The sequence below is a fragment of the Salvelinus sp. IW2-2015 genome, linkage group LG18, assembly GCF_002910315.2.
Source record: "Salvelinus sp. IW2-2015 linkage group LG18, ASM291031v2, whole genome shotgun sequence".
In the NCBI taxonomy this organism is placed as follows: Eukaryota; Metazoa; Chordata; class Actinopteri; order Salmoniformes; family Salmonidae; genus Salvelinus; species Salvelinus sp. IW2-2015.
In genome coordinates this window covers 68,558,589-68,573,308 of record NC_036858.1, presented here as the reverse complement: position 1 = coordinate 68,573,308, position 14,720 = coordinate 68,558,589, and the positions used below count along the sequence as shown (strand labels likewise).

Below are 14,720 nucleotides of genomic sequence, written 5' to 3'. Positions count from 1 at the left end.
ATACATTTCACATGATGTTGTGCAAATGGAATAGACAAAAGGTGGAAATTATAGGCAATTAGCAAGACCCCCAATAAAGGAGTGGTTCTGCAGGTGGTGACCACAGACCACTTCTCAGTTCCTATGCTCCTGGCTGATGTTGTGGTCACTTTTGAATGCTGGCGGTGCTTTCACTCTAGTGGTAGCATGAGACGGAGTCTACAACCCACACAAGTGGTTCAGGTAGTGCAGGTCATCCAGGATGGCACATCAATGCAAGCTGTGGCAAGAAGGTTTGCTGTGTCTGTCAGCGTAGTGTCCAGAGCATGGAGGCGCTACCAGGAGACAGGCCAGTACATCAGAGGAGACGTGGAGGAGGCCGTAGGAGGCAACAACCAGCAGCAGGACCGCTACCTCCGCATTGTGAAAAGAGGAGAGGAGATCCCTCAGGAGACCATCCGCCACCTCATCAGGAGCATGCCCAGGCGTTGTAGGGAGGTCATACAGGCACGTGGAGGCCACACACACTACTGAGCCTTATTTTGACTTGTTCTAAGGACATTACATCAAAGTTGGATCAGCCTGTAGTGTGGTTTTCCACTTTAATTTTGAGTGTGACTCCAAATCCAGACCTCCATGGGTTGATAAATTTGATTTCCATTGATAATTTTTGTGTGATTTTGTTGTCAGCACATTCAACTATGTAAAGAAAAAAGTATTTAATAAGAATATTTCATTCATTCAGATCTAGGATGTGTTATTTTAGTGTTCCCTTTATTTTTTTGAGCAGTGTATAAAAAAAATATTTAAAAAATAGCTTATTTACATAAGTATTCAGACCCTTTGATATGAGAGTCGAAATTGAGCTCAGGTGCATCCTGTTTCCATTGCTAATCCTTGAGATGTTTCTACAACTTGATTGCATTCCACCTGTGCTAAATAAAATTGATTGGACATGAATTGGAAAGACACACACCTGTCTATATAAAGTCCCACAGTTGAAAGTGCATGTGAGAGCAAAAACCAAGCCATTAGGTGGAAGGAATTGTCCGTGGAGCTCAAAGACAGGATTGGGTTGAGGCACAGATCTGCGGAAGTGGACCAAAAATTGTCTGCAGCATTGAAGGTCCCCAAGAACACAGATCATTCTTAAATAGAAGAAGTTTGGAACCACCAAGACTCTTCCTAGAGCTGGTCGCCCGGCCAAACTGAGCAATCGGGGAAAAGGGCCTTGGTCAGGGAGGTGACCAGGAACCCGATGGTCACTCTGACAGAACTCCAGAGTTCCTCTGTGGAGATGGGACAACCTTCCAGATGGAGAACAATCTCTGCAACACTCCTCCAATCATGTGTTTATGGTAGAGTGGCCGGACGGAAGCCACTCCTCAGTAAAAGGCCCATGACAGCCTGCTTGGAGTTTGCCAAAAGGCACCTAAAGGACTCTCAGACCATGAGAACCAAGATCCTCTGGTCTGATGAAACCAAGATTGAAATCTTTGGCCTGAATGCCTGGCACCATCCCTACAGTGAAGCTACAGCTACAGAAAACCTGGCACCATCCCTACAGCACAGTGAAAATATCACTGAAGCTGGAGACTCATATCACCCTCACAAGCTTTAAGCACCAGCTGACAGAGCAGCTCACAGATCACTGCACCTGTACATAGCCCATCCAACTACCTCATCCCCATACTGTATTTATTTATTTATCTTGCTCCTTTGCACCCCAGTATCTCTACTTGCACATTCATCTTCTGCACATCTACCATTCCAGTGTTTAATTGCTGTATTGTAATTACTTCGCCACCATGGACTATTTATTGCCTTACCTCCCTTATCCTACCTCATTTGCACATACTGTATATAGACTTGTTTTATTTTCTACTGTATTATTGACTGTATGTTTTTTTATTCCATGTGTAACTCTGTGTTGTTGTATGTATCGAACTGCTTTGCTTTATCTTGGCCAGGTCGCAGTTGTAAATGAGAACTTGTTCTCAACTAGCCTACCTGGTTAAAGAAAGGTGAAATAAAAAATTWAATACAGAATGGTGGTGAAAGCATCATGCTGTGGGGATGTTTTTCAGCGGCAGGGACTAGGAGACTAGTCAGGATCAAGGGAAAGATGAATGGAGCAAAGTACAGAGAGTTCCTTGATGAAAACCTGCTCCAGGGCGCTCTGGACCTCAGACTGGGGTGAACGTTCAGGACAACAACCCTATGCACACAGTCAAGACAACGCAGGAGTGGCTTCGGGACAAGTCTCTGAATGTCCTTGAGTGGCCCAGCCATAGCCCGGACATGAACCCGATCGAACATCTCGGGAGAGACCTGAAAATAGCTGTGCAGCGACGCTCCCCATCCAACCTGACAGAGCTTGAGAGGATCTACAGAGAAGAATGGGAGAAACTCCCCAAATACAGGTGGGCCAAGCTTGTAGCGCCATACCCAAGACGACTCAATGCTATAATCACTGCCAAAGGTGCTTCAACAAAGTATTGAGTAAATACTTATGTAAATGTGATATTTCTGTTTTTACTTAATATATGTGCAAAATTTTCAAAAAACCTGTTTTTGCTCTGTCATTATGGGGTATTGTATGCGGATTGATGAGGGGGGAAAAAACAATTGAATCCATTTTAGAATACGGCTGTAACGTAACCAAATGTGGAAAAAGTCAAGAGGTCTGAATTCTTTCAGAATGCACTGTATCTACATAAAACAACCCCGGACTCCCTCTCATTCAGAAACACCCTCAGCAGCTGTCTGGATGACAACAAGGCCTGGATGACAACTTCCTACAACTCAACACTAAAGCAAAAGCAGTCCTCATCTGCCCACACCATCACACCACAACCAGTTCCTTCACCACCCTTACCCTTGGCAGCCACTCCATCCCACTGTCCTCCTCCGTCTCCAACYTTGGATTGTTACTGGACCCCTCCCTCACTTTCTCCGACCACAATTTTTGACAATTTTACCTCAGAAACATCACCCGGCTACGTCCTGTTCTTTCAAATTTAATCTGGAAAAACTGGTGAATTCCTTCTTCACCTCCCGACTCAACTGCAATACCCTCCTTGGTGGTCTCCCCTCAAAAAGCATGCACAGGCTGCATCTTGTGCAGAACAACGCTGCCAGGGTCCTTGCAGGAACCCAGAGGTCTGTCCACATCACCCCCATTCTAGTCTCTCTCCACTGGCTACTCATTCAGAAACAACTTCAACATCTTCATGTTAGTCTTCAAAACCCTCAGTGCCTCTGGTCCCTAATACCTCAGTGAACTCCTCAGCCGCAAACACGTTCAATCCAGTCTCCTTGCAGTCCCAAAGACACGTTCTACGGTATCGGCCACCGGCACTGGAACTCAAGAATCACTTCTTCAAACTGTCTTCAGCTTAATGTGATCTACGTTGTGTTGTCTGTTGGTCATGTCCGTTAGTTTCAAGGTCTATTATTTTGTCCTTGTTGCCTCCTGTATTATTTAATGTATCTTGTATAGTACTACTGTAGGCCACTAGCTATCTTTTAATTTCTCGCCTAATGTTTTTTTTAAGCCTTTTTAATAAAGTTTTTTTCTTTAAATGGTTGCTCTGAATGTAAATAACTTTGCAATTTCCGCCTGTAAGTGAAAAGCGCTCCACAAATGCAATTTATTATTAGTATTACAGTTTGTTTGATGTTTGTTTTGATTGCTGAAAGAGCAGATCCTTGTTCAGGACTGTTAATACCRTACAACTGATTCATTCAAACTGAAGGAAAGAATAAAGGGGTGTTTGAACACATTGTGGGATAGAATCCCAGACCATCTCGAGAACAATGCAAGCTCAGTTCAATTTAATGTCCAAGTAGCTGTAAATAAGCAGAACTAATGATTATGAAACCGTTGGTCTCTGTCTGATGGAGGGGAAGTGGATGAAGGCCTGTCCAAATAAAGGAAACACAAGAGCAACACATGGGAGGTTCCCATTGACACAGAAAAAGATGCAAGATTCCAATTGACACAGCAAAACATGGGAGGTTCCCATTGACACAGCAAAACATGGGAGGTTCCCATTGACACAGCAAAACATGGGAGGTTCCCATTGACACNCATGGGAGGTTCCCATTGACACAGCAAAACATGGGAGGTTCCCATTGACACAGCAAAACATGGGAGGTTCCCATTGACACAGCAAAACATGGGAGATTCCCATTGACGCAGCAAAACATGGGAGGTTCCCATTGACGCAGCAAAACATGGGAGGTTCCCATTGACACAGCAAAACATGGAAGGTTCCCATTGACACAAAGGAAACATCGACAAGACAGTGTAAAATAATGTGCTTGAGAATCAGGAAGTGTCAAAAATTCAAGCCATGGTACTTACAGCACACCAACGTCTCTGTTACACTTTACACTTCATTGTTTGATTTGCTGTTCAGTGCTGTTCACTGTTGTTCAGTGCAAAATGATGATGCCTGTAAGTAAAATGTAAGTAAAATGTTCTCAAGTATTCAAAAGCAGAAGGAGGGTTCAAAGGTCGATTTCTGGAGGCGACAACTTGAGCATCAAAAAAGGCTATATAGGTTAACATTATTACCTCAGGAGGATTGGCTCTCCAAAGATCATGCGAGACCAGAGGGGAATACTACAAACCAGGATCGATGAGTTAGCCAGCTTACTTGCCAAAATATTCAGAAATAACTTTTATTTTTTTAGAAAGATAAGCTTGAAATGGACATGATCTACTTGACTCAACAACCAAAAACACATCTCTAAGATTAGCATTCTAAATGAACCAGAAAATAAGTGGTTATTTCTGGTTGTTTATCAGAATTAGCTGGCTAACTCATTGATTCTGCTTTGTTGTATAGCCCTCTAGGGTATCTTATCCCTAACAACGTCATTACCAGGAACCTTGTGACCGCCACCTTATGATAGATTTCATTAGTGGTTCTATGCTGTGTGAGGGGTCAGACATGGAGACTAAGCAGCACTCCTTCACACCAGTCTGAGAGGAACACACCCACATTCCCTCCCAAGGACACTCCCCCAAGATCTAGTGAGCAGTCGATTCACCTGCCTGTAAACAACCATAGAGATAGTTAGAGGATGCGACATTGTATTCGTCCCATTATGGTGTCTGTGAGAGCATGGGCAGTGCCAATGAGGCCATCTTCATTTTGAAGTAATCCATTTTCGTATTCTACTACTTCTATGAGTTGGTAAACAAACTGAAAGGGTGTATACTGCCACCTGGAGTGTGTTGTTTGAACAGGTATAATGCCAAGATTGGTGATTTACTGCCAATTTCAGTTTTGGAATGTTTGCTCATGATTATAATGTGATCCTTCCTTAACCCATAGGAAGTCCCATCCAGTTGACTACTTTAAAATGGTGACAGTCCTTAATGGCCCTGCCCATGCTAAATCTGGCATTTGGGCACTAGAGTCCTCTATATGTCTCTATGTAAACAACCCACTGCTGATCTAGGTTGCTTTCAGATTCCTAGGCTGTAAAATGTGACCTTATTTCTTTCAATATGACTTTACCTTGAACTAAAACATAATTTGGTTCAAGGTAAGGAACAGTCACAAGGAAAAGACAAGCAGAAAGATAATGGCATTTCAATTGATCAGATCATCCTTGTTCACTCCGTTCATTCAGTCACACACAACCTTATACATACATCTATAGAGTAGAACCTAGTAGTATAAATCTACAGAGTACAACTTAGTAGAATATATTTTATTTCTTTATTTTTTATTTCACCTTTATTTAACCAGGTAGGCCAGTTGAAAACAAGTTCTCATTTACAACTGCGACCTGGCCAAGATAAAGCAAAGCAGTGCGACAAAAACAACACCACAGAGTTACACATAAACAAACGTATAGTCAATAACACAATAGAAAAATCTATGTACAGTGTGCGCAGAGTACAACCTAGTAGTATACCTCTATAGAGTATAACCTAGACATATACAGTGTCTTGCAAAAGTATTCACCCCCCTTGGCATTTTTCCTATTTTGTTTCATTACAACCTGTAATTTAAATGGATTTTATATAATGGACATACACAAAATAGTCCAAATTGGTGAAGTGAAAGGAAATTGAAAAAATGTCAATGAAATWAAAAAATTAAAAAATGTAAAAAACTGAAAAGTGGTGCATGCATATGTATACAGCCCCTTTGCTATGAATCCCCTAAATGTGATCTGGTGCAACCAATTACCTTCAGAAGTCACATAATTATTTCAATAAAGTCCACCTGTGTGCAATCTAAGGGTCACATGATCTGTCACATGATCTCAGTATTAGAGGTTGACTGATTAATCGGAATGGCCGATTAATTAGGGCCGATTTCAAGTTTTCATAACAATCGGTAATCTGCATTTTTGGACACCGATCAAGGCCGATTACATTGCACTCCACGAGGAGACTGCGTGGCAGGCTAACTACCTGTTATGCGAGTGCAGCAAGGAGCCAAGGTAGTATTAAACGTATCTTATAATGCTAGCTAGCATTAAACGTATCTTATAAAAAACAATCAATCTTAACATAATCACTAGTTAACTACACATGGTTGATGATATTACTAGTTTATCTAGCTTGTCCTGCGTTGCATATAATCGATGCGGTGCCTGTTAATTTATCATTGAATCATAGCCTACTTCGCCAAACGGGTGATTTAACAAGCGCATTCGCGAAAAAAGCACTGTCGTTGCACCAATGTGTACCTAACCATAAACATCAACGCCTTTCTTAAAAATCAATACACAAGTATATATTTTTAAACTGGCATATTTAGTTAATATTGCCTGCTAACATGAATTTCTTTTAACTAGGGGAAATGGTGTCACTTCTCTTGCGTTCTGTGCAACAGATCAGGGTATATTCAGCAGTTTGGGCCGCCTGGCTCGTTGCGAACTGTGAAGACTATTCTTCCTAAAAAAGAAAGCCAACTTCGCCAAACGGGGGATGATTTAACAAAAGCGCATTTGCGAAAAATCTATAATCGTTGCACGAATGTACCTAACCATAAACATCAAATGCCTTTCTTAAAATCAATACACAGAAGTATATATTTTTAAACCTGCATATTTAGTTAAAAGAAATTCATGTTAGCAGGAACGGTTCCGTATTTCACTGAAAGAATAAACATTTTATTTTCGAAATGATAGTTTCCGGATTTGACCATATTAATGACCTAAGGCTCGTATTTCTGTGTGTTATCATGTTATAATTAAGTCTATGATTTGATATTTGATAGAGCAGTCTGACTGAGCAGTGGTAGGCAGCAGCAGGCTCGTAAGCATTCATTCAAACAGCACTTTTGTGCGTTTGCCAGCAGCTCTTCACAATGCTTCAAGCATTTCGCTGTTTATGACTTCAAGCCTATCAACTCCTGAGATAGGGCTGATGTAACCGATGTGAAATGGCTAGCTAGTTAGCGGGGTGCGCGCTAATAGCGTTTCAAACGTCACTCGCTCTGAGACTTGGTGTAGTTGTTCCCCTTGCTCTGCAAGGGCCGCGGCTTTTGTGGAGCGATGGGTAACGATACTTCGAGGGTGGCTGTTGTCGATGTGTTCCTGGTTCGAGCCCAGGTAGCGGCGAGTAGAGGGACGGAAGCTATACTGTTACACTGGCAATACTAAAGTGCCTATAAGAACATCCAATAGTCAAAGGTATATGAAATACAAATGGTAGAGAGAGAAATAGTCCTATAATTCCTATAATAATATCAACCTAAAACTTCTTACCTGGGAATATTGAAGACTCATGTTAAAAGGAACCACCAGCTTTCATATGTTCTCATGTTCTGAGCAAGGAACTTAAACGTTAGCCTTTTTACATGGCACATATTGCACTTTTACTTTCTTCTCCAACACTTTGTTTTTGCATTATTTAAACCAAATTGAACATGTTTCCTTATTTATTTGAKGCTAAATTGATTTGATTGATGTATTATATTAAGTTAAAATAAAACTGTTCATTCAGTATTGTTGTAATTGTCATTATTACAAATAAATAAATACATTTAAAAATCGTCCGATTAATCGGTTTCGGCTTTCTTTGGTCCTCCAATAATCGGTATCAGTATCGGCGTTGAAAAATCATAATCGGTCGACCTCTACTCAGTATATATACACCTGTTCTGAAAGGCCACAGAGTCTGCAACACCACTAAGCAAGGGGCGCCACCAAGCAAGTGCCACCATGAAGACCAAGGAGCTCTCCAAACAGGTCAGGGACAAAGTTGTGGAGAAGTACAGATCAGGGTTGGGTTATAAAAAAATATCCAAAACTGTGAACATCCCACAGAGCACCATTAAATCCATTATTAAAAAATTGAAAGAATATGGAACCACAACAAACCTGCCAAGAGAGGGCCGCCCACCAAAACTCATGGACCAGGCAAGGAGGGCATTAATCAGAGAGGGAAGAAAGAGACCAAAGATAACCCTGAAGGAGCTACAAAGTTCCACAGCAGAGATTGGAGTATCTGTCCATAGGACCACTTTAAGCAGTACACTCCACAGAGCTGGGCTTCACGGAAAAGTGGCCGGAAAAAAGACATTGCTTAAAGAAGAAAATAAGCAAACAGCAATATTTAGACTTAGGGTTGCCACCCGTTCGATAAAATATGGAATGTTCCGTATTTCACTGAAAGGATAAACTTTTGTTTTTTTCGAAATTATAGTTTCCGGATTTGACCATATTAATGACCAAAGGCTTGTATTTCTGTTTATTATATTAAGTCTATGATTTGATATTTGATAGAGCAGWCTGACTGAGCGGTGGTAGGCTGCAGCAGGCTCGTAAGCATTCATTCAAACTTTACTTCGTTTGCCAGCAGCTCTTAGCAATGCTTGAAGCACAGTGCTGTTTATGACTTCAAGCCTATCAACTCCCGAGATTAGGCTGGCAATACTAAAGTGCCTATTAGAACATATAGTCAAAGGTATATGAAATACAAATGGTATACAGAGAAATAGTCGACGCGTCATAACTACAACCTAAAACTTCTTAACTGGGAATATTGAAGAACTGCGAATATTGAACCACCAGCTTTCATATGTTCTGAGCAAGGAACTTAAACGTTGGCACATATAGCACTTTTACTTTCTTCTYCAAAACKGTGTTTTTGCATTATTTAAACATTTACAAAAAAAACGTAGAACCTAGTAGAATACATCTATAGAGTAGAATCTAGTGGAATGCATCTATAGAGTACAACCTAGTAGAATACATCTATAGAGTAGAACCTAGTAGAGATGTATTCAGTAGGTTCTACTCTATAGATGTATTCCAGTAGGTTCTACTCTATAGATGTATTCTGCTAGGTTCTACTCTATAGATGTATTCTACTAGGTTCTACTCTATAAGATGTTTATGCTAGGTTCTACTCTATAGATGTATTCTACTAGGTTCTGCTCTATAGACATATTCTACTCTATAGATGCATTCCACTAGGTTGTACTCTATAGATGTATTCCAGTAGGTTCTACTCTATAGATTTATTCTGCTAGGTTCTACTCTATAGATGTATTCTACTAGGTTCTACTCTATAGATGTATTCTACTAGGTTCTACTCTATAGATGTATTCTACTATGTTCTACTCTATAGATGTATTCCAGTAGGTTCTACTCTATAGATTGTTTCTACTAGGTTCTACTCTATAGATGTATTCTACTAGGTTCTACTCTATAGATGTATTCTACTAGGTTCTACTCTATAGATGTATTCTACTAGGTTCTACTCTATAGATGTATTCTACTAGGTTCTACTCTATAGATGTATTCTACTAGGTTTCTACTCTATAGATGTATTCTACTAGGTTCTACTCTATAGATGTATTCTACTAGGTTCTACTCTATAGATGTTTCTACTAGGTTCTACTTATAGATGTATTCTGCTAGGTTTACTCTATAGATGTATTCTGCTAGGTTCTACTCTATAGATGTATTCTGCTAGTTCTACTCTATAGATGTATTCTGCTAGGTTCTACTCTATAGATGTATTCTGCTAGGTTGTACTCTATAGATGTATTCTACTAGGTTCTACTCTATAGATGTATTCTGCTAGGTTCTACATTTACATTTACATTTAAGTCATTTGCAGACGCTCTTATCCAGAGCGACTTACAAATTGGTGCATTCACCTTATGATATCCAGTGGAACAACCACTTTACAATAGTGCATCTAACTCATTTAAGGGGGAGGGGGGGGGGGGTAGGAGGAATACTTTATCCTATCCTAGGTATTCCTTAAAGAGGTGGGGTTTCAGGTGTCTCCGGAAGGTGGTGATTGACTCCGCTGACCTGGCGTCGTGAGGGAGTTTGTTCCACCATTGGGGTGCCAGAGCAGCGAACAGTTTTGACTGGGCTGACGGGAACTGTACTTCCTCAGAGGTAGGGGAGCGAGCAGGCCAGAGGTGGATGAACGCAGTGCCCTTGTTTGGGTGTAGGGCCTGATCAGAGCCTGAAGGTACGGAGGTGCCGTTCCCTCACAGCTCTGTAGGCAAGCACCATGGTCTTGTAGCGGATGCGAGCTTCAACTGGAAGCCAGTGGAGAGAGCGGAGGAGCGGGGTGACGTGAGAGAACTTGGGAAGGTTGAACACCAGACGGGCTGCGGCGTTCTGGATGAGTTGTAGGGGTTTAATGGCACAGGCAGGGAGCCCAGCCAACAGCGAGTTGCAGTAATCCAGACGGGAGATGACAAGTGCCTGGATTAGGACCTGCGCCGCTTCCTGTGTGAGGCAGGGTCGTACTCTGCGAATGTTGTAGAGCATGAACCTACAGGAACGGGTCACCGCCTTGATGTGAGTTGAGAACGACAGGGTGTTGTCCAGGATCACGCCAAGGTTCTTAGCGCTCTGGGAGGAGGACACAATGGAGTTGTCAACCGTGATGGCGAGATCATGGAACGGGCAGTCCTTCCCCGGGAGGAAGAGCAGCTCCGTCTTGCCGAGGTTCAGCTTGAGGTGGTGATCCGTCATCCACACTGATATGTTGCCAGACATGCAGAGATGCGATTCGCCACCTGGTTATCAGAGGGGGGAAAGGAGAAGATTAATTGTGTGTCGTCTGCATAGCAATGATAGGAGAGGCCATGTGAGGATATGACAGAGCCAAGTGACTTGGTGTATAGCGAGAATAGGAGAGGGCCTAGAACAGAGCCCTGGGGGACACCAGTGGTGAGAGCACGTGGTGCGGAGACAGATTCTCGCCACGCCACCTGGTAGGAACGACCTGTCAGGTAGGACGCAATCCAAGCGTGGGCCGCGCCGGAGATGCCCAACTCGGAGAGGGTGGAGAGGAGGATCTGATGGTTCACAGTATCAAAGGCAGCCGATAGGTCTAGAACAGGGGTGTCAAACTCATTTCGCATCGTGGGCCACATACTGCCTAGGGAGATGTCAAGTGGGCCGGACCATTAAAATTATACCATACTCTGCTATAAATAACCAAAATATCATGTCTTTCCTTTGTTTTGGTGTAAAGAAGCACAAGAACATTAGGAGAATATTGAAATTTAATGAACTATCCTTTTACAAAACATTTCATGAAACACCTCATATTTCCTTAGACAAATGTGCAATTTACTTTTTTATGTGCAATAAAGCTTGTCGCTTCTCGGGACATACAAGTTCACCCGCCTTCATCATGCATCGTTTACAAAAGTCACCGTCGGAATACGGCTTCGATGCTAATGCTATTTCGCTAGCAATTAGGTAGCTGGCTTTTACCGCTGCTTCACTGACTTCTCGGCTCTGGATGAAAGTTGACTGCTGTTTCCTCAGACCCGCCAGCAATTCGTTAATCTTATCTCTTCTCAGTTGTCCTTGCAAGCCGTCATATTTTTCGCTGTGATGAGTCTCGTAGTGGCGTCGAATATTATATTCCTTCATACCGAAACTTGTTGCAAACACACCAAGCACGAAGGTTTTCCGTGCATCTCTGTAAATATAGGACGTGGTCCATTTTTCTTTGAAAATTCTACACTCCTTATCTACTTTTCTCCGTTTGGATAACGACATTTTGGCTAATGAGGGTGTAGCGGAGAGGTAGAGACCAAGGTATTAACAACGTCGATACAAAGCAGCAGATGGCGCATTGATACCGTCTGCTGTTTTCAGTCTGTCTCAGTGATGCAGCTTGTCTTCTACTCTGATGGAAAGAGTGCGCCCCTTAGCGGATAATCCATGAATTGCAGCGAATTAAAAATATTAATTCCATGTCTTTTATGCATTTTTTTCCACTTTCAAATTATCTGCGGGCCTGATCGAACCTCCTTGGGGGCCGGTTCCGGCCCGCGGGCCGTATGTTTGAACCCCTGGTCTAGAAGGATGAGAGCAGAGGAGAGAGAGTTAGCTTTAGCAGTGCGGAGCGCCTCCGTGACACAGAGAAGAGCAGTCTCAGTTGAATGACTAGTCTTGAAACCTGACTGATTTGGATCAAGAAGGTCATTCTGAGAGAGATAGCAGGAGAGCTGGCCAAGGACGGCACGTTCAAGAGTTTTGGAGAGAAAAGAAAGAAGGGATACTGGTCTGTAGTTGTTGACATCGGAGGGATCGAGTGAGGTTTTTTCAGAAGGGGTGCAACTCTCGCTCTCTTGAAGACGGAAGGGACGTAGCCAGCGGTCAAGGATGAGTTGATGAGCGAGGTGAGGTAAGGGAGAGGTCTCCGGAAATGGTCTGGAGAAGAGAGGAGGGGTAGGGTCAAGCGGGCAGGTTGTTGGGCGGCCGGCCGTCACAAGACGCGAGATTTCATCTGGAGAGAGAGGGGAGAAAGAGGTCAGAGCACAGGGTAGGCAGTGTGAGCAGAACCAGCGGTGTCGTTTGACTTAGCAAACGAGGATCGGATGTCGTCGACCTTCTTTTCAAAATGGTTGACGAAGTCATCCGCAGAGAGGGAGGAGGGGGAGGAGGGGGGAGGATTCAGGAGGGAGGAGAAGGTGGCAAAGAGCTTCCTAGGGTTAGAGGCAGATGCTTGGAATTTAGAGTGGTAGAAAAGTGGCTTTAGCAGCAGAGACAGAAGAGGAGAAAGTAGAGAGGAGGGAGTGAAAGGATGCCAGGTCCGCAGGGAGGCGAGTTTTCCTCCATTTCCGCTCGGCTGCCCGGAGCCCTGTTCTGTGAGCTCGCAGTAGTCGTCGAGCCACGGAGCAGGAGGGGAGGACCGAGCCGGCCTGGAGGATAGGGGACATAGAGAGTCAAAGGATGCAGAAAGGGAGGAGAGGAGGGTTGAGGAGGCAGAATCAGGAGATAGGTTGGAGAAGTTTTGAGCAGAGGGAAGAGATGATAGGATGGAAGAGGAGAGAGTAGCGGGGGAGAGAGAGCGAAGGTTGGGACGGCGCGATACCATCCGAGTAGGGGCAGTGTGGGAAGTGTTAGAATGAGAGCGAGAGGGAAAAGGATACAAGGTAGTGGTCGGAGACTTGAGGGGAGTTGCAGTGAGATTAGTGGAAGAACAGCATCTAGTAAAGATGAGGTCAAGCGTATTGCCTGCCTTGTGAGTAGGGGGGGAAGGTGAGAGGTGAGTCAAAAGAGGAGAGGAGTGGAAAGAAGGAGGCAAGAGAGGAATGAGTCAAAGGTAGACGTGGGGAGGTTAAAGTCACCCAGAACTGTGAGAGGTGAGCCATCCTCAGGAAAGGAACTTATCAGGGCGTCAAGCTCATTGATGAACTCTCCAAGGAACCTGGAGGGCGATAAATGATAAGGATGTTAAGCTTGAAAGGGCTGGTAACTGTGACAGCATGGAATTCAAAGGAGGCGATAGACAGATGGGTCAGGGGAGAAGAGAGAATGTCCACTTGGGAGAGATGAGGATCCCAGTGCCACCGCCCCGCTGACCAGAAGCTCTCGGGTGTGCGAGAACACGTGGGCAGACGAGGCGAGAGCAGTAGGAGTAGCAGTGTTGTCAGTGGTAATCCATGTTTCCGTCAGTGCCAAGAAGTCGAGGGACTGGAGGGACGCATAGGCTGAGATGAACTCTGCCTTGTTGGCCGCAGATCGCAGTTCCAGAGGCTGCCGGAGACCTGGAACTCCACGTGGGTCGTGCGCGCGTGGAACCACCAGGTTAGAATGGCGGCGGCCACGCGGTGTGAAGCGTTTGTATGGTCTGTGCAGAGAGGAGAGAAGAGGGATAGACAGACACATAGTTGACAGGCTACAGAAGAGGCTACGCTAATGCAAAGGAGATTAGAATGACAAGTGGACTACACGTCTCGAATGTTCAGGAAGTTAAGCTTACGTTGCAAAAATAAAATAAAATCTTATTGACTAAAATCTTATTGACTAAAATGAATATGTACTGCTGGCGTGAAGTAGGCTGGCTAGCAGTGGCTGCGTTGTTGACTTTGTTTGAACGTGTAGCTGGCTAGGTAACCTCGACAATTACTCAAAAACTACACAATTATCTGGATACAAAGACAGCAAAGACAACTATGTAGCTAGCTAACACTACGCTAATCAAGTCGTTCCGTTGTAATGTAAGTTGTAGTGTGAGTTTCTACAGTGCTGCTATCGGTAGAAGTTGGCTAACTAGCAGTGTTAGCTAGCAGTGTTGACTAGGTAGGAGACGGCAGCGCACGCGCGGTGGACGAAAATAGCTGGCTAGTTAACCGTAATTACTCTCTAACCAACTAAGCTACACAATTATCTTAGATACAAAGATAGCAAAGACAACTATGTAGCCAGCTAACACTACACTAATCAAGTCGTTCCGTTGTAATGTAATCGTTTCTCCAGAGCTGCTA

General features: G+C 43.6%; 1 protein-coding gene across 3 annotated transcripts in view; it reads right to left on the bottom strand.

Moving 5' to 3' along the window:
• The window catches only part of LOC111978607 (phosphatase and actin regulator 2-like), a 100,229-nt gene that overhangs the window by 44,759 nt on the left and 40,750 nt on the right, over positions 1-14,720 (bottom strand). The gene's annotated exons all lie outside the window — the stretch shown is intronic.